The 25,164-nt window shown below is 39.4% G+C and overlaps 1 protein-coding gene and 1 pseudogene across 1 annotated transcript in view; one reads left to right on the top strand and one right to left on the bottom strand.

Annotated features, from left to right (window-relative positions):
- The window catches only part of Tafa1 (TAFA chemokine like family member 1), a 533,571-nt gene that overhangs the window by 85,222 nt on the left and 423,185 nt on the right, over positions 1-25,164 (bottom strand). The window lies entirely within an intron of this gene.
- LOC103160821 lies at positions 20,454-20,692 on the top strand (annotated as a pseudogene).

The raw sequence follows: 25,164 nt of genomic DNA on the forward strand, positions 1-25,164 counted from the left end.
GCCTCTTGCATTCACATTTCTATTTTACTTCCAGGTTGCAAGTTGAATAGGAGTCTGAGATTTTTGCCTGTTTTCTTCATGTACATATGACTTCACCAAATATTACATCCAATATCAACTGGCAGGGCTTATTTCTATGTATCTGGGTATTTTCAATATCAATTGATAACAAGCTATAATTTTTGGGAAAAAACCTTGGCTACTATCATAAGCACTTAATCAAGTCAAAATTCACCATGGAATGTGAAATGGGTTGATAGGTGACAAAGATGGAGAAGAAGAGCAGTATAAGTCAGCGAAAGCTAGGGATGGGTCCAGAGGGGGAAGCCAAACTGACTTAAAAATAAAACTCCCCTTTGTGCGTCTACAGAACAGGCTAATCAAAACTATGCAAAGTGAAGCCTTCTGACAGAAGCCTTGTACTGCATTGCAAGTTGTTGGTATCAAGCCTGAAATCAAACAGTGGTTTCTACATTATGCTCCAGGAAGGAGTTGCTAAAGAACTCCTTCAACTTTTCGCTGGCATCTATTGATTATATCCATAGAAATTAAGAGGAGAAGGCAATTAAGTTTAAGATTTAATGGTGTTCTGCTGTTGTTAATTTACTGGCTGGCTTGATCAATGCGTCACCCTGGATAGAAATCTATGCACCCCCCATGTGCTAGAAAATTCTATGATGCCCTTTCAGCTAAATTTATAACAATAACCTGTAACCAAAGACCAAGGGGCACTGGACAAAGAGGTGAGAGAAAAACTTCAGGTGCCCAAAAGAATTCAATCCATATTTTAAAAGAGATCATTGAAGCAGAGAAAAAAAAGCCCTTGGAATTATATTTACTTTAGTACCTGTCAATTTTGGGATTCACTAAGGGGTCTATGAGCCACATTTATCAGAAAAGTATATTTTTTTCTCTCAGTGCTATAAATTATGGACATTCATTCTTCCAGACAAACAATGACAAGAGGTCCTGAACATGTTATGATTTAGTCTGGAATGTGTCATTTAATGTACAACATGAGTGGATTGGGAAGCCCCAAAGGCTTATTCACTTTACTGTGTGCCAGTGGGCTTTCTTATGATAAGATATAAGATAAAGCTTCTGGCAATTAGATATAAGCAACTAAAATACTTCCTGAAAACTCTACCTAGGATAGGTTATATATTGGTTTAACTTAAATTTTATTTGCTCTAAATTAAGTGTAGACATATATTTATTATTTATTACTATTTAAAGATATAGAACAATATAATAAAATAAGTTTAAATGTTTTCTCTATTATTTTTATTTATCATTCTATTCAGAATTCCCCAAAGGTCTTCAGAAATGTAACTTATAACAGTAAAAATATATTCTGTCTGCTGAAAGACTTACCATTTACTGCTACTGCACAGAAAATGTTTTTTGCTTTCACATTTTTTCTGAAGCCCTGATAATTGATCTAGGAGCAATTGATTTTCTTCAAAGGTGGTAATATGTTGTGCATGAACAGCCAAAAGTGCTTCTGGAAATTTGGGCATGAACTGAGAAATGAACCAGAGGTGAGCAGAGATACATAGGGCAGAACCATGCAGAGACATTGGACAGCATAGATAGAAGGCCCACTCCAAGGGAAGAAGGCTTTTTGTTTCCATCTGGAGATCAGGTTACTGTAACTGAAATTTGTTTTCATTCCCACTGACATTAGGAGGATATGTTGTTGGAAGCTTGTGCTCTGTGTATCACTGCACTATCCACAAAACCCATGTTGATTGTAGTTATGGAAGGGTTACAGCAATCAAATCTTCAATTGCTCTTCATAACATTATCCCCACTAAGATTACAGATTCAGAGTACAGAGTGGATGATGGGAACAGATAGAAAGCATTGTGTGGGATTTGCATAGACTTGGGCTATCTGCTTTATACTGGTAAATAGAAGGTTGTGTTTAAGCAGACTCTAGCAGTGAGGAGGCTCTGCACTTAGTCCAAAGCACGTTTATTTGAAGGGTCCTTTCAACCTAGGCTAGTCCCCCAACCCTGTGTCAGGGAAGAAAGGAAAACAATGAAATGAATGCATCCCTGAGAACAGCTAGAAAACAAACTATTTTCAATAGAGGTTACTTTTGTTTGCTCCATGGTATAAAAATGTCTGAGATAGGATCAGGAAATGGGAAGCTCATCTATCGGAATTTCAATAGGGAGTTCCTTATTATAAAACTCCAGCTAATGGCCTCAACCTCTCTGGTTGATTTTCCAGAATGTTTGTAAATCTCCAATTTGGTGGTGGTAGCTTTGTTTGCTCTCTCAGTCCAGCTACTCCAGTTGTCTCTGACATACACCATAAATTCCTGATTTGCTGATGATTTGTGCTCTCTTTGCTACTTCTCTCTGCTATTTGTTATTTGTTCATTTACTTTTGCTTGCAATATACTTAATAAATGCATTCAATAAAAAATAGCTACAATGGATCATCCTATGGACTTAATAGAACATAAGTGAAACATAATTTCAAAGATTGGAGATAAGTTATTTGTACTCATGGTTGTCCCTATACTGGACCAGAGGAGCTATTCAGTTTTGTTTATATCTTGGGTGACAGAGAACTATTTCATTTGAGATATATTTCTTTTTAAAATACACTTTAAGTTATTTAAATGATACAATTATCATTACTTTAAGAAATTTAGTACAGTGATTATACAGATATGGGTCTCAGATCAGGAGCAGGAACAGTTTCTAGATAATTGTTGGGATTACATGTTATTGGGAACTACCTCAAGTCTGTGTAATCAGAGTCCCTGGTAGGACCAGGACTGAGGGCAGCCACCTATGTCAAGAAGCTACTCCTGAGCTTGCTATCTCCTGTCAAAGACACCTAGGTAAGTATTCATTCTGGTGATTGTTCTGCTGTGGGGAAGGAGCAGGAGGTACTTTGGAGTCTTGAACATAGAGATGAGGAGGCAAATGTTGTCACAAATAATACAGATCACCACCAAATGCAATATCCAATAATTTATCTCAACCACTTCTAGTAAGCTGCTTATCATGTACCTGTTGGTAAATATGATATTATGCTAAAAGAACATCTTTTCCATGGACATGAATGATGGCATTTTAAATTTCTTTATTCAAGGAGTGAATGCTGAGAAGAAAGGAAAAAAACACTATCCTTGAAGACACCTTCTTTGATGGAATGGAATAGCTGGGCTATCAGATTGGGCATGGGAGGGGATGGTCTAAAGATCCCTTCAAAGGCTGTTATATTGAGATTTGGTTACATAAACTTTGTCCCATTTTTTTAATACTCCACAAATGTATTCTCAGCCACATAGTTTTGTTACAGAGAGAAGACTTTTTAAAAAGCTTCTGTCTTTATTTCTTACAGAGACCAGAAACTAACAAACAAAACCAGAAAACTATTTTTATGCTCATTTGTTATGCTTTTGGAAGACAGGGTGTACAATAAAACCACTCTCTCAGAGAGGATGGCAATTATGTGTCTTTCAAGTCTTCCCTTCTGATCTGCCTATGTTACAAAGCAGGTGGCAAGTACTGTGCCTATCTGGACAAAGGAAACAATACTGAAAACACAATCAAGTTCAAGGGTAATGAGTGCAACATCTTAATTAAGTTTTCCCGAACTGCAAGTCTCTGTGATGGTACATGAAGAGTTTGTCCCTACTTATGTATTGCTTTGATTTCACTGGGGATGATGTCGCTTCACGAGCATCTTAAAATGAGAATCTTCTATGGGCAACTGGAGAATTAGGGAAAAACAGAAATGAGGTTTCTTTGTATCGATCTTATCACTCATTTCAAAGATGAGATAATACTTGCTATCAACTACAAACACATTCATTCAACTCCCATAAAACTAGTATTAGTCCCATTTGATTTTGTGCTTGAATCAGGATTTAGTTATATTTATTCAATCCTCAGAACTTGTATTTTGCAAAAAACGAAAGATTCAAGTTTGAATCATTGCTTACTCCCTGTTCATTAAACGATCAAATGAACAAAAAGTACTTGCTTTCAGAATTAGTCCCTGCATAAAATTCTTTATTTCTTTCTCTCTATGATATAGATTCTGCACTCAAGATCAAGGCAGAGCCTTAACCTGCCCACTACATTTGTTTTATAAAAGGAAGTTTCTTGCTAGCTGAAAGGTCAGGGTCATCACCCATGCCATGTATGCAATGGTCTTACTTTCCCTTAGGAAAGATGTTCATTTTCCAAGCTCCTGCACTGGCTCACTGGGAATGGTACTGAGCCTGAGTTTCGTTTTCTAAAGGCATATCCATACATATGTTTCATGACCATCAGAAATGGTAAAAGAATCTCCTAGGTCCTTGGCTAATGAGAAGGGCTATCCCCATGTTATCCAGAGTGTAACTGTCTGTCAGAGCATACCTTTATCTGCCCATCACTGGTTCCTTTTCTCCCACAGAGGCTGATTCTCAAGAGTTTGCTCCACAAACCTCCAGAAAAAAAATCTGTTTTTAGGGATTTTCCTAAGATATTACTATATAATGAAGTAATGTATAGGTTGCCCTTATTCTATAAGAGTAGGTTATACAGGAAAGAAAGGGAGTAAAAACATCTCTATTCCACTCATAAGATTGTAGCTCAAGCTGTTCAACATGGCCTTCAGATGGCATTTTTCTGTGGAAAGCATCCAGTGATATTTTAACAGCTGTCTCAATGCTATTATTTTTTTTTGTGAATCTACAGACCCACTTTTGGACTCTACAGACCCTTTTAGAATCAGAATCCTGTGTCTTAACACTGGAAAAGGCACAAAACTATCAATGAAACAAATAGTTGGTTTTTCAAGAAGATAAAAAGATTGACAAATGCTTGGCCAAATTAACAAAAAGAAGGGGAGAGAGAAGAGCCAAATTAATATAACTATAGATGAAAGGGAAACATTGACACAGGTACCAATGAAATCCAGAGAATAATAATGATGCACTAAAAACTTATATCTCCATAAATTTGTAAAACCTTAAAGAAATAGTTGATTGTCTAGATGCACCTGACCTATCAAAGTTAAGCCAAGATGACATAAATAATTTTAAAAGATTATAATAAGCAATGAGTTTACAGTAATTTAAGAAATGTGGGTTTACTTCATAATTCTGTTTTGGACTTTGGTACTGGTATGGAACTGAGGATTTTATATTTGCTGGTTAATTGCCATACTACTGAGCCACACTCCTCTAGTACTGAGTAATTGCTTTGGAGAGGTGATTAACTTTCCCAAGTCCTTTTAGAGATTATAAAACAATGGGCCATTAAGTAGACCTTGGGAAAACAAGCTATAGTTTTGGTTTATCTACTACTCATGTACTAATTCATAACATATGTTCTAGTCATACAACAAAACCATATGGCTTAATGTTTTATATCTGCTTCTCCTATCCCATAAGCAAAGGGTAAACCCTTTACAAGCACGGTCCCTGGGACAGGGTCATCAGAACTACTTAAGATGTTAACACAAATTGTAGGCATTCATATCTCACTTTTTTGTGCATTCTAAAACAATCACAGACATGTAGATGTGGAAGCAGAGTGGTGGCTACAATGGGCTGAGTGGCAAAAGTAGTCAAAGAATGCACAATTTCAGTGAGGTATAAAGAATAATTTCAAGAGATCTATTTTACAATATGGCAATTGAGTTAACAGGGATATATTGCATTCTTAAAATTCATTCATCAGTTGCTTTTTTTACCTCCCTGAAATCATTAAATTTTTGAAGCTATATTTCCAAACAGCATGCTATAGATGATGATATGTGTAACTTTTGTCAATTAAAAATAAATAAATACAATGAAAACAGTTATAGATTCCCCAGCTTTCATTTACACCTAAGTTTGGAATCAGCATTAGGGATACAGCTTTTAGGTAAACATTCTTGATACTTAGGAATGTTAGGTAAACATTCTCTCTCTCTCTCTCTCTCTCTCTCTCTCTCTCTCTCTCTCTCTCTCTCTCCTCCCCTTTGTTATTGTTTTCACATAGGGTCTTACCACATAGTCTAGGTTAGCCTTGACTTCTTAAATTCTCAATCCTCCTTTCTCAGCTTCCTGGATAATAGATAGTGTGTTAGCAATCCTTTTGTAAGCCCTGTGGAAGCTATACACAAGGGTGTTTATAGATACTTAAGAAAAAAAAGCAAGAGTATGAAATATCAGTTGCTATGAACTGGCATCAACAATAACAAAACACTATCACTGAGAACTTCTCAAGATTCCCAAGTCTTTTCAGAAGGTCAGAAAAGGACTTTGATGTCTCTGTTAACCAGTGGCTGGGCTTCATCAAATTATCTGGTGACTGGACATGGCCACCAGCTTCTGAGTACCTGACTCTATTGTAAGGGTGTTTGAGATAGCTAATCTTAAGTTTGAAGACAGAAAGGACATTAAGACTGCTGAGAAAAACTGTTAGGCTGGTGAACAGAGGGACCAAAGTTCTTAGAACCAGGTTACAGTACAAACAAGTGCATATATGGGTAGAACAGGCAATGTTTAAAGACAGAGAAGAACAACTTGAGAGACTCCATACATTAGTGGTTCTATTTCTTACAAAGAGAGCAGAATAACTCAGAAGATCTTCCCTATTCTTGTTCAATTTGCCTGTTGACTAATGTCACATGTTTTGAAGTTACCGACTGTTCTTTAACACCACAGCTGCCATCATGCTCTAAATTTACAGTAGGAGTCCTATTGGTAGAGAGTGTCTGTCAGCTGCTCTACTTCCAAGGGATGTGTGAGGAGTTCATTTCTCATTTCAGTCCTTCTCCTTAAGCCTTTTCACTAAGAAATACCCAAAAGTTAAGTTTCAGGGTGCCAAAGATGAGAGGTGATTGACAGCCACTTGTGCTTCTCTCAATAAAGTCTAAGTATGTGGAGGCCTGGGAGGAATTGAATGCTTTGACCATAACATAACCCTTGTAGTTAATTGTCATTTGAATCATGATGTTGGTGATCAACATGCCAGGAATAATGAGTGTAAAGCCTGACAAACAGTTCCTTAAAAATTATCAAGCACAGATCTGGCATATTGCTGTTTGTCATATTATTCCTGTGCCAGATGCTTACACAAAGTCTGTTGCCCATCACCAAATGGCCTCACTGTACATTTTCTTATTAGATAGGATTGACATTCTTCACAGATACTTGATCAAACAGAATTAATGAAAAAGAGCTTCACATTTGCATTCTGTACCTACCATGTCTGTTGCTACCCCACACCCCACTCACCTGCTGGTTCGGGCTTCTCCTTCTTCTGTGGGTCCGGAATGTACCAGAATTGCCAAGAACAGAGTTACACTTTGCATTTTGATCAAAGTAAAAGCAAAATAGAGTGGCACCAAGAGGAGTTGCCTTTCTAATGTGCACACTTTCTGTCAGGTCTGAAATATGCTGCATTTTCAGATAGCACACATTTTCACATCCTAACGTAGAGCCTGTCAATCGCCAGCACAAATTGCAAAAGGGTAAAGGACTCTGCAATGGCTCCTTTGTCAAGACAGAGTGTTTGGGACACTACATATGACCCACTCAAACCCCATCATTCTTCAAAGAACTCAAAAGCCTTGAGTCTGCTAGTGCTCAAGGTCAGCAAATGCTCTTGTCTCTGGAGATTAATCCATTTCTCTCACAATCTTAGTGAAATAAAGCATTGCCATAGCAGCCAGGCAAAAAACGAACAGCTAGATATGTGTACTGTTTCAGAAAAAAATATATCATCATTCAAACAGGGAGTATGTGAGCTCATGATTGACAGTCATGGTATTCAACATTTACAATTCCCTCTTCGGGGATATTCAGCATCGATTGAAACAGAATGCAGTGTTTAGGAACTACTCAGGGGTACTTTCAATAAAATGCTTCAAATAATGATTGTCCAAAGCTTGCTAGACACTTTGTAAATGTCAGAAACACATTAAATATGTTAAATGAGCATGTCCAATATCCAGAAAACAACACGAGTGATTTACAATCAATTTCACACATGCCTGAGAATGCCTCCCTGATGCAAGACAAAGAGGTCCTCTTTGACCAGGGCACACCAACCCCAAGTTTTGTTCCTGGTGCAGTCTTTAAATTCATTAGTCTGCTCAACATAAGTGGTGGGGCACTTTCTTGGGGGTAAGTACACATGTCTAGGGGCTCACTAAGTGTTTCAAGTTGAATATGCCTTCTATGGCTGAGTAAGGACTGGAGCAGATGCTATGCTTCATTAAAAGCAGATGAAAGAGCTAGCTAATGGCACACCTTAAGTTAAAGGACTCTGCCCATAACCTTCCATTCCTCAACCCCCTTAGACCTTTTCCATATCCAGGCATTTCAGTACTTGTATGCTTCATCTCTCTCATGAGTTCTCTTGTGCATTCTTGGGGAGGGACTACAAGATCACCCATCACTTGGATGCCTTCACAATTATCACCATATGTGTCTAGGGAACTCTTGACAGTAAAATTCTACTGAGCTTGTCTTTTCACTATGCAATTCATTATTCTTTAACTTTAGGCCACCAGAAGTCCTATTTGATCTGTGTACTTCTAGATTTTTTTTTTATGTGTTTAAGTGCTTTTCCTAAATGCATATGAGTGCACACATGATTATGGTTATTCTTGAGGCCAGGGGGTGTTGTAACCCCTGAAGTGAGTTTATTTAGTTCATATGTACATGTTGTTATGTACATATGAACATACATACATGTTAGTTCATATGTACATATACATATCTATATCTGCATATGTCTTTAGGGCTGACAACTTGAGAATGGATCGCTGAAAGACTGGTCCTCTTTCTCTCAGGAGTCATTAATTACATGTAACTTCATCTAGTGTGGGGCTTTGTGCAGTTTCCCCCAATCACATTGGCATGTAAACTGGTATTGTCACTGTTCATGTCTTGTTAAAGCAGCCAGATTGTTGCAATTTCCTGAGTGTAGCTTTCCTGTCATAGATAGAAGAAACAATCTCACAGCGGATGTTTTGGTCCTCTGGATCTTACAATCTTCCTGTTCATTCTTTCTCAATGTTTCCTTAAGGAATTGGGTTGTGAATGTATCTACCGAGGCTGGGTACCCCGTAGTTAGCTGTTCTTTGTGGTTTTCTGTAATGAACCCCATCTGCTGCAAAATGAAGCTTCATTGATGGGGGTGGAGCTGTGTGAGAGTTATCCCTTTCAGATTGGGTCTGGGCATAGTGAATGCCCATACAAAGACTATAGGTTGCATGTGGTGCAAGTGGACTAAAGTAGGGAAAGCTGGACAAATAGGCTGGCACACAGGATATGTAACTGATAATAAGCTTGGGAGTTGGGGAAGGCACAGACAAGATTGACCAGACTGGTCTGGCTCACCCTCACCAAAACTGTTGTTTTTTCATAGAGTTAAAATATATAGTGTTTAGGATTCTGTTATCCTTAGAGATCCACTGAAATTCATCAATATCAACAAGGAAATTCAAATTTCAAAAAAGTGGGCCTTGCATTTACCATATTTGATGCTTCTTAGAAATTTACTTATTTGCCCTTGACACTATCCACACCTCTGGATTCACTTCACTCTTATTTGGATATATTTTGAGGATAATTGTGCTGTTGTCTAGGCATCTGTCTATGAGCCTTCCTAAACCCCAGGCTCACTGAATGGTGGGTTTCATTCCCAAGGCCTTACCCATCAACTTCCCAAGGCTGGTTATTTAATCCCAAACTGTTAGCTCAGATACATCTGCTGGTTTGAAACTCACATAATCAATGTTCTGTTCAACACTGATAACCACAGTTATCCTGAGTTTACTGCATAATGCATATGTCCCCAAAGCATAGCATCTTCCTTACCATAAACATGATTTTTCCTCCTTAATCCCCATGACAGCAGCCCCCAAGAACAAACTAGAAAACAGGTGATGCCTCCTGCTCATCTTTTCCTCAACAGAAAAAGAATATCGAGTAGCTACAGGATCCTTAGTAGTAAGAAAGGAAATGGGGTATCTTTCATTTTTCTAAAAACACATAAAACTTTTGGGATTTCATTTTCTGACCTTTGGTCTAGTTTTGGTACTAAGAAGTAGTTCTGTACTGTACAAGAATGTGCTATAACTGTGATAGTAGATAGATATAACAATGGGATTTTGCATTGTTAAGGAAAGTAGAGGAGTCCTTGTCTCCAGGACACTAGGCACTAAATCAGACATCATTACTCATCTATGGCCACTGGATACCCTGGATAATGTGTTTTTGGTTACTAGATCTCCCAGTATTTTTGGAGCGAGTGTAGTGTCCTGATTATCTAAACATGAGGAGTTGAAATTTAATGGAGTAGCCAAATAAATATACATGTAAGCAAGATATTCCCCAAAAGTTCAATAATTTTCAATTCCATTATAAAACAGAAATAATAAACACGTAAAAGCTGTATTAAAAAATCTGTCCCTCTTCTACAAAATAGTTTTCGGTAGCCTAAACATGAATGGTAAGACCTTCCAGATTCTGTCCACTTTATTTCCCTTCTACTTCAAAACAATCAAATCAAACCAAAATAAACAGACAGAAACCCACCTCTGCTTCCTCCCTAGCCCTTCATATTCTAGCAAAAATGAAGAGAGTCCCATATCCTATAGCATTTCCTGTATGCCCAAGTCCACTGCTTACTTCTATTTTTAAAATTATGTTTCTACAATTGGAGCATCAATACCTCTGTCTTTCATAACCAACTTGAGACTTTGTGAATCATCTCCTTCATGAAGATCCCCCTCTCGCCTTCTTCTTCTCCTCTTCCAATTTGCCCTCTTTCTTCCTCCATTAGTGTACTTCCTTTAATAATGGAGGTGGATCTTGTTTTCTCACAGTAGATTTGACTACCTTGCAGATGAAGGCCTATTTCAGTTTTTTTTTTTTTTTTTGTACCCTGGCATGGAAGCGATTCTAGGGTGGGCACACACTGAACAGATGTGAAATGAGGCATATTTTAAACACTTTGATCAAAGTGAAGTACAGGCAGATCATCTCATACTGTTGTGCGATTATTTAATGTTACATTACCATCCTAAAGTCCTCTAAGGATGAAGAAGAGCTCACAGGTCATTCTGACTAGATGACTTTGGTCTTCTTCACAAAAGTCCTGAAAGAGAAGTTTACTTCTATTTTACAGAAGACAAATGGAAACTTAGTGGTTTTATTCAGGTGATGTAGTAAGAAAGCTTGCTGGAACTCCTCCTTCTACTTTACTGCCCTGGTTTCCTTTGGCAACACAGATTCCACTTTCAGCATACTCTAGTTTCTTAGTCCATAAAATATGATGCATTTTTTAAATTAACCACTAGCTCAAATTTAGCATCCTCCTTCAAATTATGTAAGACATACTGGGCACACCAGACTCAATAGTAGCTACCATTGGCATATGCAGAAAACACATACATTTCATGGATCCCATAGTCAAGGTGGATTCACTGAAGTGTTGTTTATCTTCTTCATTATTTAAAAGCTACCACTGCTGGGAAAATCAAGGGTAGAGTTTGCTATTTACTCTATGCAGATGGCACTTATCTATCATACTCCCAAATAAACATCTGAAATACTTTGAACTAGATTTCAATATGATTTATTTTCTGAGCTGCCCTGTACCTTTAGGAAGCATGGTACTTGGAAAAGGTTTGGGGCCTTCTATCACTTTTCTGGGCTCCAGGACACAAAGCAGGTTAAGAAGGCTGGAGACTCGTTCCCCATTTGACTTCCTCATAAGGTGACCTATCTAGTGATGGAGATGCCTGCTCTGCACCCTGAACCCTCTCTCTGGAAGAAAGGCCCATCTCTTCCACATTCAGCTGACGCTTCCCTGGTTTGTCATCCCATTGTGCTTCTCACTAGTGTGACATGGTGCATTGGGCCAGCCATTTAACCCCAGGGCCTTTGCTCTCTCTTTTGGCTTAAAGGATAGTTGTGGGATGGGCCACAGAAATATACTTGCCAGCTCCAGATAACAAATTTTGCTGTCAGAGTTCAACCTTGTGCTTATTTTCTGTAGTGTTTTTCATTCTAAGGATGTAGCTTCAGAACTCCCCAATACACAGCACTAGAGCAGCCATTAACAAATGCCTCGAGTTGACTCTCTGTGATAGAAATTATTGGATAGCCTTGGCACTATTCAGTTCATGGGTATGCTTCTCCATAATTCTGAGTTATACTCCTCTGTGGAAATCTAGAACACCATTAAAATTTTTCAGTCATCATCTATACTTATCTAACTATTGTCTCTATCTCTGAAATGAACTTTTGACTTATTAATGGTCATACAAGAAACTTGATAGTTGGAAGCTGTGCTGTAGATTAGTGGAACAGAATGTTTATTTTTATTTTTACAAAATAAAAAACCTGGAAGGAGAGGGTCGAGAGCAGGTGATGCAATAAAAAATAAAACTAGTGATAGGTTTAGAAAATATAAGGGAGGGACTTGAGAGTTGACAAAGGGAAGCAGTCAGCTTTTGGTTGCTACCCCATGTTGTCAATCACCTGTGAGGATATCAGAGTCTCACGCCATGGAATAGAATGCTACCACTAATCTCACAATAGTGCTGCAATGAGTGTTGGAGCTGAGAGAAGAAAATGCCTGCAATTTCCATGAACATTCAACTGGCTGCTTTGCTTTCCCTCACTTTTTAAGTATGTTGTAGCATCCAGTGCCATACACATCATCCTTTTAACACTTCTTCTAGTGACAGCAAATGATTCATCACACTGAAGATAATCTGATGCACCAACCTTTGCTGTCACACAGACACAGAAATGAAGCAAATAGATAATTAATGCCCCTGTGCTAAATCTCTGTTATGAATCCAAGAAGCCACCAGAATGATATGGACCTATCCCTGCTGATGGCTCCACTCCACTCCACTCCAGACAACCTCATTAAGGAACAATTGTATTCAGATTAGTGGGTTCTGTGTAACAGACACATGGCTCCACTTCTTGTACTTCAGTTTCAGATGAGCATGTGTGTCTAATTAACTGGACATGACAGTGAACCATTCATCACACCAATGGAGGAAGCCTCTGCCACCTCAGAGGGGAACATTAACCACTGTTTCTTTCCTGGGAAGGATTGGTTTGCCTCAAAAGCTGCCTTTGTGATTCTTTTTTTTTGGACATAATTCTTCTATCTGTATAGTAGGAATTGGGTACTGAAGTGTGTAATTCAATTCCCTTTCATTTTCATTCTTTAGTGACAGGCATATATAAATGATTTGTCCTTATAATTGAATGTGCTGCTTATGGACTTGTAGAGGATCCCCAGTTCAAGGCAATAAAGGGACTATAGATGAAGGTCAGAGGGGGAGGAAGGAGGCTGGACCCCTCTGTTCTCTTTACTCACTTCTCTTTTCATTAGCCAGAGATCAAGAAACCTTTTCTACAGGAGTGCTCCTTCTGATCTTTATTGTGACTATTTTCAGTGGTGTGTGTGTGTGTGTGTGTGTGTGTGTGCGTGCGTGCGTGCGTGCGTGCGTGTGTGCGTGCGTGTGTGTGTGTGTGTGTGTGTGTGTGTGTGTGTGTGATTTAGTGAAAAGGAAGACATAGAAAATGCATAAGTAAATGAGTGTAGCTGTATGCCAATAAAACTTTATAAAAACAAGCATTGTGACAATTGAGTGTGTAGGGTATAGCTTCCTAAAACCTGTGTTAGAAGATTTTCCTCCAACTAGGTTGGATTGCTTGACATTCTCAAAAATGCAAAACAAAAAAATGGCAGAAAAATAGAAAAGGCACTATGCATAATCTGTTAAGCAGATGTCACAGTAAGTCAGCTAGTTTTTCAGAAAAGCAAATAAGGCACTCCAAGTATATGGTTTATAAAATATGAAACGCCTCAGAGATGCAATCATCGGCTCTGCAAGTCTTAGGTGTAATATCTTTGTGTTATGACAAGAACCGAACACAAATATGAGCTACAGACATCAAAATGATGTTTCACTCTTTTCTTTGAATTATTGAACCATTGTTGGTAAGTCAGATAAATATATCACTCTAACAAACCAAGTCTATGGAGTAAATAGTGTTATCAATATTTTACAGCTAAGAACATGTGATGTTCAGAATGGGTAAAATAGTGCTTGACATTACAGAGGTTGGAAATGGCAAAAGATGAGAGTCCCATCTCCTCAAGTTAAGGGAAGAGCAAGAGTCCCAACTTTTTATATGCATGTGCATATTCTTGCAAATATTCTTAGGAAGTTACAGTACAATGTTCAGCTTTGCACTACAGATGCATACTCTCTTCTATGGTCTAGTGTTGTCACAGAAAGCCCAGGAAAAGTCTCCATTTCCCAGGCTCCCTTCAATTAAGTGAAGTCACCTGACTGCTCTCAGTCAATAATGTTATGTAATAATAACACATGCCATATGAAGATATGGATGGGAAAGAACCAATGGACAGAATTAGAATCATAGGGGCATGATGCACTGAGAATTCCTCTCAGCAACCACGGCAGGGAATACTACAATGCTTGCATGGCAGGATTGCACATCTCTAGGGAATGCCACCCTTTCCCATTCCTCCCTGCTCTGAAGGTGGTTTTCCACCTGTTTGTTCTGTTTGGTTTTGTTTTTATTTTTTCATTGTAGTTATCCTCCCCCTGCTCTTACGTATTTGATGTGTGTGATTGGGTAGGGACCACACACCTCAGGTTTTAGTTTTTAAGACATCCCAGCTACAAGAAAGAATCACCCTACATTTGATGTATTAGAGAGTATTCCCATCTTAGACAGGGAGCTGTGGTTGTCCAAAGACTAGTCTTTTGGGCTGCCTCTATGTGCATACATGGGGGCTATGGTCTATGAGTGAGGAAGGTGGATACAGATGTTTAGGGCTGGTAGGAGGTGCTATAGAAAAGACAGCCAGTGCTGCCCAGAGTGGAATGTTCTCATTTCCTAAGGGAGAATGACACCACAAAAACCTGCCTTATTTTCATGGCCTTTTGTAATGAGGTAGGATGCTTCAGCAATGCAATGTGGAGTAGTCTGGATGTGGAATGACCCCACCCTCAGGAGTTAGAGGCTTGGTCCTTAGCAGGTACTGGTTTGAGGAAGTGATGGGAAATCTAAGTAGTCACTTGGAGCATGGCTCTAGGAAGATGCCCTTTGTCCCTGGCCCATTACGGTCTCTCTGCTTTCCAGGTTTGTTGAGGTGACCAGCTGGTCTGCCACGTGTTCCAACTACCATGAATTTCTGCCTCACTTCAGGCACATAGTGTAGAAGTCAATCAACCACGTGCTAAAGCCTTTGGAACCATGTACCAAAATAACCTGGCCTGAAAAATCTAACACACAAATGTGAATGAAGCAATGAGATCAATTTCTTAATCAGGTTGGTTAAGAGACTGTTGGGTCTGTCCTGACATGTTCCACTTGAAGTGTTTGTCCTTGGTGGTCAAAGAGGACAGAGCCCCAGTAAGGAGATGAGGAGAATTCCTAAAACAAAGTGTCACACATGAAGGAAAGTCACTTGCTACTCACGTCCACTTAATTTTCTTTGTGAATGAGAAGTGGATTTCTTTTTTTTATCCTTAATTCAATGAACTTTATTTAGATTTTTAGAAACCAGAGAAAGTGAAAGCAATTTCCTTCATCATATTTTCCTCCATTAATTTCTTTATAATGTTATACAGTTGTATACACTGGTGATCCAGTGTATAGCCCAATTAGATCATACAGACGACCCTGATTAAACCAAATGGATCACACTATAAAACAAAAAGTCAACAATTTGAGAAAGGAACATGCATGGAAAGCTATTGAATGTCCATTTCAGTTTTTAGTAAAAAATTGTCTGTGAGATATTTAATCTATTCTTTTCTCCAGATATTAAGATTTGTTTCAGGCTGGTTGAATGTTGACACCTGCACTGCACTATTTTGGGCATGCAAACTCTAGAGTTAGATTTATTGAACTATGAGAGGTTGAACTGGTCCCCTAAAAAGGATAATGGCAAAGCATCCTGTGAGCCTTACATCAGAGGTTCATCCCTCTTCTCTCCCTCCTTGCCTATCCCGTCTCTCTTGCTTTCGTCCTCAATTCTCTTTCACTGTCTTTGCAACCCCTCGGCAATGCACTGTATCAGCATCCCGGGAGGAGATGAGACAAACACTGTTCATGCAGTGTGATGTTTTATATTGTTTGCCAGAAATGCAGGACCTAAAATCACCCAGGAGACAAACCTCTTGGTATATCTCAGAGAGAGTTTCTAGAGTGGGTTAACCAAGGTGGGGATGTTAGACCCTGAATGTGGATGGTATTAACTCATGCATGTGTTAATTAATTAATAAAATTAATTAATAAAATTAATAAAAAGAGAAAGTGAACAATAAAAAGGGGAAAGTGAACGGAGCTCTGGCACTCATTTCTCCCTAAGCCTCCTGACTATGGCTGCAATGGGACCAGCTGCCTCACACTCTTGCTACCATGGCCTACCTGCCATAACTGACTGCATTCTCATACCTTTATTATCCCTAAGTTGCCTTTCTCACAATATCTTGAAATCTAACTAATGCACTCAGCATACTCTTTGCCTAAACCTGGAACTAGAGCTTTGTCTAGTACTCTGCTAGGAACAGCTGTTTCTCTCTCAATCCGCTGTCTGGGTTAAACTTGGAACAGTCTCACTGTTGCAATAAATCTTGTTTTCCACTCATTGCTGCCTGTTGGTAGGTTTAGCGTACAATCTGCATGTTGAGGTTTGCACTGGCTCCCACAGTCTCTTCTAGGTGTACTGGCTTCCCTGGACTTCCACCAAAGCTCACAACTCCCCTTCCTCTGCATACTTGTCTTTACTGTGTGTGGGATATATCCTTGAACGTGACTTCTAATCTGTTTGGAATATTAAAAGAGAAGTGACAGGAAGAGGAACAATTTGCGGCACCAGGTGGGGTCTGCTAATGAAGAGGGCAGAGACTCTGACAGCAGGCTTGAAGCTGCCAAAAAGATTCAAGGAATCATAGAGGAGTCCCTTCTCCTGACCACCAAGGTTAACCCCCACTGGTTCTCCACTCAGTTTTAAAGCTCTCGGATGATTTAATTTCAAGTTTTCACATAGACATCTGTTGGCTCCACATTTGGGTTAAATTCAAATCAGAACCCAAGTCTGGGAATGAAGTCTGAACAGTCCAGTCATTTATTCTGTTTTGTATAATACACACCTGGCTTGCCCCACCTGCCTGGGGACTTTGTTACTAGATGATCACTAATGAACATTTGTTGAAATTTAAGTAGGAGCCTGAAGCTCAAGAAAGCCATTTGGCCCCAATATGCCTTTGTAAATGTTTTTCTCTATTACTCTCCCAGGCCTCAGGCAAACTGATTCGTGTCCTTGGAATAAGCCTCGTGATTTCCATCCCTTCTGTCCTGAGTCTGTTGTCACCTTCATCTAAGGTAAGGACAACAGTTCCATTCTCGAAACACAGGGCAGGAATTTGTAACTTTCCTCATAGGTTATTTAATCCTTATATTGATCACATTGGACAGGTACTATTATTATTCCCAGTTTACATATGCAAAGACTCAGGTCAGAGCTGAATTCCTTTAGTATTTATACTATAGTCTGAATTTTTCCTCATTGTGTTGGAAATACTATACTTCTTGTTGCAGGGTCTCAGTGTGCACCTCTCACTGGCCTGGAATTCACCGTGTAGATAAGACTGGCTTCAAATTCAGAGATTCTCTTCCCTCTGCCTCTCCTGGGATTAAAGGAATGTGCCACCATGCCAGGGGAAGTATTCTTTTAATGTTTTATGAAATATTTATAGTTGAAAACTTAAAAACTTAAGATAATTCTGCTTCTAGAAAGGGGTGGAGGTCCAGCCCAGTTTTCTATAGTTCATAGTCCTACACCTTCAGTTACCAGCTAACCAAATGTTAATGTCATCAATAAGTATTTAAGAATGTCCAGACCCCACCTTGGCTCAATTAATACTTATAAGAACGTGATCTTTAGAAACTCAGTTCCATGAGTGAGAATGAGATGCTAATGTGGGCAGTGATTAAAAGCAAACAACACCTAGGGGTGAAGACAAGACAGAGGTGATTTTAGGACCATCCTTGGGTGATTCTAATGTAGAAACTGGTAGAGAGTCAATGTGCTCTTCAATTCTCATAGTGTGATTTTCTCTCTCTGCCTGGCTAGGACATCTGTGTTACAGATCTCAACTGTCTCCTTACTACAGTGATCCATGACCTCACACCAAAGAGTTGTCATAAGCACTGTGGAGTGTGAGTGTGTGTGTAGTCACAGGAGTGTATGCAGGAGTGTATCACATACATGCAAAAGCACCAATGTTAGGAGAAATGAGAATTTCAGGTTGATGAGGGAAGTACTTCTGTGTATGTTTATCTTATTGATTGTTTAATAAAGTTCTGTTTGGCCAATGAAACAGCAAGTTAGACAGGACTAGGAGTCAAAGAGGATTCTGGGAAATGTAGTAGAGAAGTGGTGATCCAGGCTGGAAGTGACATAGCAAAGAGACTCATATTTGAGCAAGGAGAAACAGGAAGTTCTCTCTTTTTTTCCCCTTCCTCCTCAAGCGTCGGGATGTGAGCCACCAGCAAGGAAGGACACCAATAAGGCGTCTGATAAGATAAGTCTTATAATATATATAAATTTATGATAATTAAGACTGAGCTAGCAGATGAGGATCCTAGTCATTGGCCAAGCAGCATTTGAACCTAATACAAGTTTCTGTGTATTCATTTGGGCCCTAACTTGGGCGGGCGGCTGGCATAAAGCATACACATGACAGTGGGGCTCGGCAGCTTATGGCAGAAAGATTTATTGTAACATCAGGTGTTGTCCCTCAGGTGCCTGCCTGCCTGCCTTCCTTTATTCTCTCTCCCCTCTCTCTTTCTTTCTCTTCCTTCATTTCTTGAAACAATCTCTTCATTGGGCCTAGAGAATGTTCATTTGACTAAGATGCCTGGCTTCTGCTCCCCAGAAACCTATCCATCTCTGCCTTCCGAGTGTTGCATTATAAGCATATACCTCCATAGCTAGCATTTTATAAAGTTCTGATAGTCAAACTCAATCCTTATTACTTGCATGGCCAACACTTTACCATCTGAGTCATCTTCCCAGTTCCCAGTCATCTTCCCAATTCCCATTACCCTAGAATTTTGTGGGTATGGGCAGTGTAAGGGCTCACTGTCAAGCAGCTGAGTTGCTGGGATCTTCTCTGGGAGGGGCTTCATTTCCCATGATCATTACTTTTAGATTTTTATTGGTAGATTTGGAATATAACAATCATCTTAGATGTTAAAACATGGACCCATACACCCATGCTGGCAGACATCTATTCTCCTAGTCTGGCACTTCAGAGTCTTATTTTCTATATTGCTTAGAAATCTGTGCCTGGTAACAATGGATAACAACTGTACAGATGCAATTTAGTTGTTGTGCTAGGTAGGCACACACCCATTTACAAACCTAACCATTTAACTATACAGTGTGTGTGTGTGTGTGTGTGTGTGTGTGTGTGTGTGTGTGTCTAGGTACAGGTGTGTGCGTGCATCTGGGTGCAGATATCATTCCTGAGTATGTTCATCTTGATCAGTCCCTTGTTGACTATGGTAGGCTCAATGGCCAGGGATTCTCAGGGATCTGCCTCTCTCTGCCTCTCCAGCATCAAGATTATAAAACCAGGACAAGATGCTCTTTAGCATCCATTTCTATTGCTCTTGGACAGAGATACATTTGACTACCATTGTACCTGCTAGGGTGTTAAGGAGCTTGCCTCATTGTGAGAGCTCTAGCCACCTCTTTACAGACTCATCTTACAGTCTTTTCTACCCAGGCACAATGAGCTTCTTCAGTCCATTGTTGTTTCATCATGCCCTTTCTTGTTGACTCTATACTTGGATAGATGTTATTGCCTCTGATTCAAACATTCTATGCTGTCTCCTCCAAGTCTTAGTTTGGATATGAACTCAACTCATCTATAATTTGCTTGCTCTCAGAGCATTCAGCTCATCCCAAGTGCAGCACACTTCACAGGACAGACGATGTACAGTCTGCTTTTGACTCTATAATAGCCCAGAGGGATCATGTCCTTGACACTCTATTCTTGAGGCTCAGTGCCAATGACGATGGGTATCTGTGGAGTAAATTTTCTGATATGAACTTTCCTTGAGCCCTTTATGTTGCATTGTATGGTTTAGATGTGAAGTTGTTAGAAATATGTTAGACACATTTCTCCTGAGTCTCAGGGTCTACAAGTTGGCATCATCAAAAATGAGAGGTTTCTAGAGGAACAGTGTTAACTCTGAAGAATACAAGGAAACTCTAAGAATCAGTTGGCAGGCTGGAAAAGCCATTTTTAAGAGTTTCTCTTAGGGGACTTTGGGTTGGGCCCCCTGGCGGTCTGCTCCATACCATGCAGGAACCTCTAGTAGCCCTGGGCCTGTGCACTCCCCGCTTTCCACCATGCCTGGGGGCGTGCCCTGGTCCACCTACTTGAAAATGCTCTCCTCCAGTCTCCTGGTCATGTGTGCCAGGGCTCAGGTGGTGCCCTGGTACTACCTGCCTGACCTGACAATACCTGAAATTCCACCAAAGCCTGGAGAACTCAAAACAGAGCTTTTGGGACTGAAAGAGAAACACACCACAAACCTCAGGTTTTACAGCAGCAGAAACTTAATACAACTCTGCCAAGAATGCTGTGATTATTTTACATACGTATTTTTAAATGTATTGAGTAAAACTATGTCTTAAACATCTAATCCAAAAACAAATGCTGGTTGATAGGAACTGATAAAGTTGAACTTGTATTATGATTCAGTCAGTATTTTCTAGTTTCATTATGCATTCTTGGCTCACCTGGAACTCACTCTGTCGATCAGGCTGGCCCCAGGCTGACAGGTATCCACAGGCTTCTGCAACAAGGTCTCTGTGTAGCCCATGCTGATCCACTTCCCGAATGGTGGAATTGCAGGTATCTATTACCACACTTAACTGAAGAAGCCTCAGCTTTACATTTGACTGGGGAATTGTTTCTCTTCAGTATCACAAGAGACGGAGTATTTGCAATGCCTCCAGCCACTATGATTCTTATTTCTCTGAATGAGCTTCATTATAACGGCAAGTTATAAATTATGCTCAATAATAGTCAGTGATAATGCTTATAGGGTCTAAACATTGAGAAGTAATGTTTGTACTAAACTATTTAAAGTTCTAAGTTCTTTGGAGTTGTGTGCCTAATGGAATTGCAACATTAGTGACTTAGCTTGTCAAGGTGCTTTAATCCCCCAAATTTGAGAAAGCAAATTAAAGTTAACATTTTCTTTATACATGTAAAAATGTGGTAAAATATTAAATGAATGGCTAAATTAAATTGTGTCCCTAAAATAATGCTGACCTCAAAAAAAAAAAGTTTCTCTTAGGGACAGTCATCAGGCATATTAAGCTACTCTCCTTTTGTTCCAAGGTTTGTGTGAATTCATGCTATGTGTTTTTGTCTCCAAGTAGAATATCAGCAACACTGAGGGGCAGAAGGTGTCTATCGAGGTCTTTTTGTTTGCATAAAATGGATTGTTTAAAATCCTTAGCATATGGCTGACTACAAAGTAGGGTATTAGTCACCTGAAGTTCTGCAGTGTGATATGAAAATGGTGAAGTGTGAGATCTGCTTAGGTTCTTTGGTTGAATTTGACTTCGAACATTTCCTTGCGACAGTCGAGAGGATGTTCCAACCATCTCCTGTTGCTTGCAATAATACAGTAGATAGGAGAGGAAGTATTTGTCTTTGAGGGCTTTTTTTCAAAGATTTTGAGACAGGGTCCCATTATGTGGGCCAAGTTAACCTTAGATTCATGGTCCCACTCCCTTAGCCTCCCAAATGCTGTGAAAGGAATGTTGTACAACACCTGGCAAAATTCTCTGAGTTTCCTTTTTTTTTATTAAGTTGCAGGTGCTGGGGATGCTGTTCAGGCTCTTACACATGCTAAAATACAGAATGAGAAAATGTCTCCATAAGATCAGGGTGTAGGCAAGGCTGTGGGGTATTTTCTTAATTAGTGATTCATAGGGGAGGGCCCTGCCCATGTGGGTGGTGCCACCCTTGGCCTGGTAGTCCTAGGTTCTATAAAAGAACGGTCTGAGCAAGCCTGTAAGCAGCACCCTCCATGGCCTCTGCATCAGCTCCAGTCTCCAGGTCCCTGCCCTGCTTGAGTTCCTGCCCTCACTGCTTTTGGTGATGAACTGTGAATGAAAGAAACCCTTTCTTCCCCAAGTTCCTTTGGTCGTGGTGTTTCATCAAAGCAATAGAAACCCTAACTAAGACAATATTTTCACTGGTTTATAAATGCAGCATTTTTTCATTCCCTCTTTAAAGGTGAGAAACCATGGTTTCCAGGGTAATACCATGCTGAAGGGTGTGAGAATGATCACTGGCAAAGCTAGGGTAGAAATCTAGCCCTCTCTGTGTTTAGGCTTCAGGGTTCTCAAGTGGCACTGGAAGTTCCCATTTGTCCCTATGAGGACAAAGGTAACCCTCTTATCCTAAGTGGGTGCTACTTTTTATTTGCTGAGGGTGAAGCCTGGTTCTAACATATGTTGGCTTTGTCATCTTGGGAAAGTCCTTTCTCATTTTGTAGTCATTTTTATGACCAGAATACGAGGATAATAAAAATGTGCAACATAGGCTGGGATGTGGGTATAAAACATTTGCCTTGTATGTGCCAGGAACTAAGTTTGAATTTCCAGAACCCATGCAAAGCTGAGTGCACTAGCCCACATCTCTCTCTATGTCTCTATTTTTTCTCTGCAATCATTGATTTCCTATTGCTTTTCCTTTATTGATGGATCCTTGTACGATTTCCCCCATCCATATTGGTACATCAACTGCCATTGTTTCTGAATGTTGTTTAGAAACAATATTTAGAAATATTGTTTAGAAAACCATATTTTCGACGGGCGTTGGTGGCTCATGCCTTTAATCCCAGCACTTGTGAGTTCGAGACAGTCCCCAAAGCCACAGAGAAACCCTGTCTGGAGAAACAAACAAACAAAAAAAAACCCAGCAACAACAAAAAACAAAACAAAACATATTTTTGATATTTCATGGATGTAGCTTTCTTGTCCAATATAGAAGAGACAGTCTCTCAGCAGACATCCTGACCCTCTGGCTCTTAAGATCTTTCCAACCTCTCTTTTTCAGTGTTCCCTGGACCTTAGGTGTAGGCGTTGTGTCAAACTGTATCAACTGGGGCTGGACACCCCATAGTCACTTGTTCTCTGCATTTTGACACATTGTGGCTTTCTGTAATATTCATTTTTATGTGAACAGACAACACCATATTCTATGTATCTACACCTCTCCTCTAAACTTCCTTAACATATTTATCACCAGATGCTACAACACAGCTCCTAAAATTTCATGTGGTCAGTGAAATTCAGAATAGTGTGTGCATGAATAGGGAGATGGTGGGAAAAGCCATTGCTTCTCTTATTGACATTTAAAGATCATCAAATATCACATGTCTGAGAAACAACATAAAAATGCATTGTACACTACAAAAATGTTCTACCTTCCTTAGCATCACTTACAGTCAAATTTTAATCGTAACTACAGGACCTGATAGTTCTTGAGCAAAGAATACATGAGGCACTCACTGACAAAATTACTAATGCTACAACATTTAACATTTTTAGTAATGTATGGGATGCAAACTCTGTGCATTAAACATTGTGTGTGCTTTTGTGTGTATGCATTCATGTGTGTGAGCATATACATACACCATGATATGTGTGGAGGTCTAAGGACAACCTCCTTCAATTCTTTTACTCTGCCCTATTTGACACAATGACTCTCTTTCCATTGTTTGCTGTGTACAGCTCATAATCAGTCTATGAGCTTCTGTGGATTCTCATGTCTCTGCCTCTGATCCAATCTTACAATTGACAAGAAAGCTACATCCATGAAATATCGAAAATATGGTTTTCTAAACAAGACCTTTACAGAAACAATGGCAGTTGACGTACCGACATGGATGAGGGAAATCTTACAAGGATCCATCAATGAAGGAAAAGCAATAGGAAATTAATGACAGGAGAGAGAGAGAGAGAGAGAGAGAGAGAGAGAGAGAGAGAGAGAGAGAGTCTTCTCCATAGACAAGCTTCCAATAGTATGTGGTCAGCTCTAAACACATATTTACAGAAACAACACCAAATGGACTCAACACCAAATGGACTCAGTAGGTTATTTTTATATATTTATGCATATGGACACATGTGACAATAATAAATAACGAAAAGGAAATATTAGAGATATACATGAAAGTAGAAGGATGTCTTGAAACTAGAAGGAGATAGTGGAAGGGGAAGGAGGATATAGGGGTTTGAAAACAATCAATGTATATTAAATACATATGAAATGTCATATGAAACCCATTAGTTTGTATTAATGGGTTTGTATTAATTAATAAACAGCAATAAAATGAAAACAAAAAGAAATGCATTGGCACTAATGCAGAAAATGAGAAAGGGGAAAGTGAACTGCCATGACTCTGGAGTTGACATGACTCTAGAGTTCATTGCCATATTGAAACGACCCCCAAGACTCCTTGTGAAAAGAACCTAGATGCAAGTTAAAGTATTATGTAAAATAGGAAGGTGGACTTGAAAAGCAATAACTGCAAATGTTTGTTTTGTTTGATTTGGGGGAGGCTGTGAGGATTATTTGTGGCAGGGTGAGGAGTCAGAAGTGGAGAATACGTGAGACATGCCAGTGATAGCAATCATAAGGAGGATGACATGTGTGAAAGCTACTGATGTCAAAAAGCAAATACCACTTTCTTTGCTTTGGCATGGTCTGAAACAATATTGCTGAGGTTTTGAAGTCTGTTGTCGAACACTACATAGGAGTTTTTGTCTCAGCAAAGAGCTCTCTGTGCTGTCTCCTTAATCACAAAATCTCCTGGTGGGCTCACTATCCAATTTCTCACTGCAGATTCCTCTTTTGTTGTCTTGATTAACACATCTCAGACATAAGAATCTTATCAGGAAGTGGTGACATCCAGATTAGTGATGTCACCCTTTAATGTGTGGCCCCATCTGTCTTTTCCACCTGTTCATGCATACAATCTCACAGTTCATTGGCTTTAAGCCAGAATAGCTTTCTCTCAAGGTCTTGATCAAA

Source organism: Cricetulus griseus, chromosome 8, assembly GCF_003668045.3.
Source record: "Cricetulus griseus strain 17A/GY chromosome 8, alternate assembly CriGri-PICRH-1.0, whole genome shotgun sequence".
NCBI classification, from domain to species: domain Eukaryota; kingdom Metazoa; phylum Chordata; class Mammalia; order Rodentia; family Cricetidae; genus Cricetulus; species Cricetulus griseus.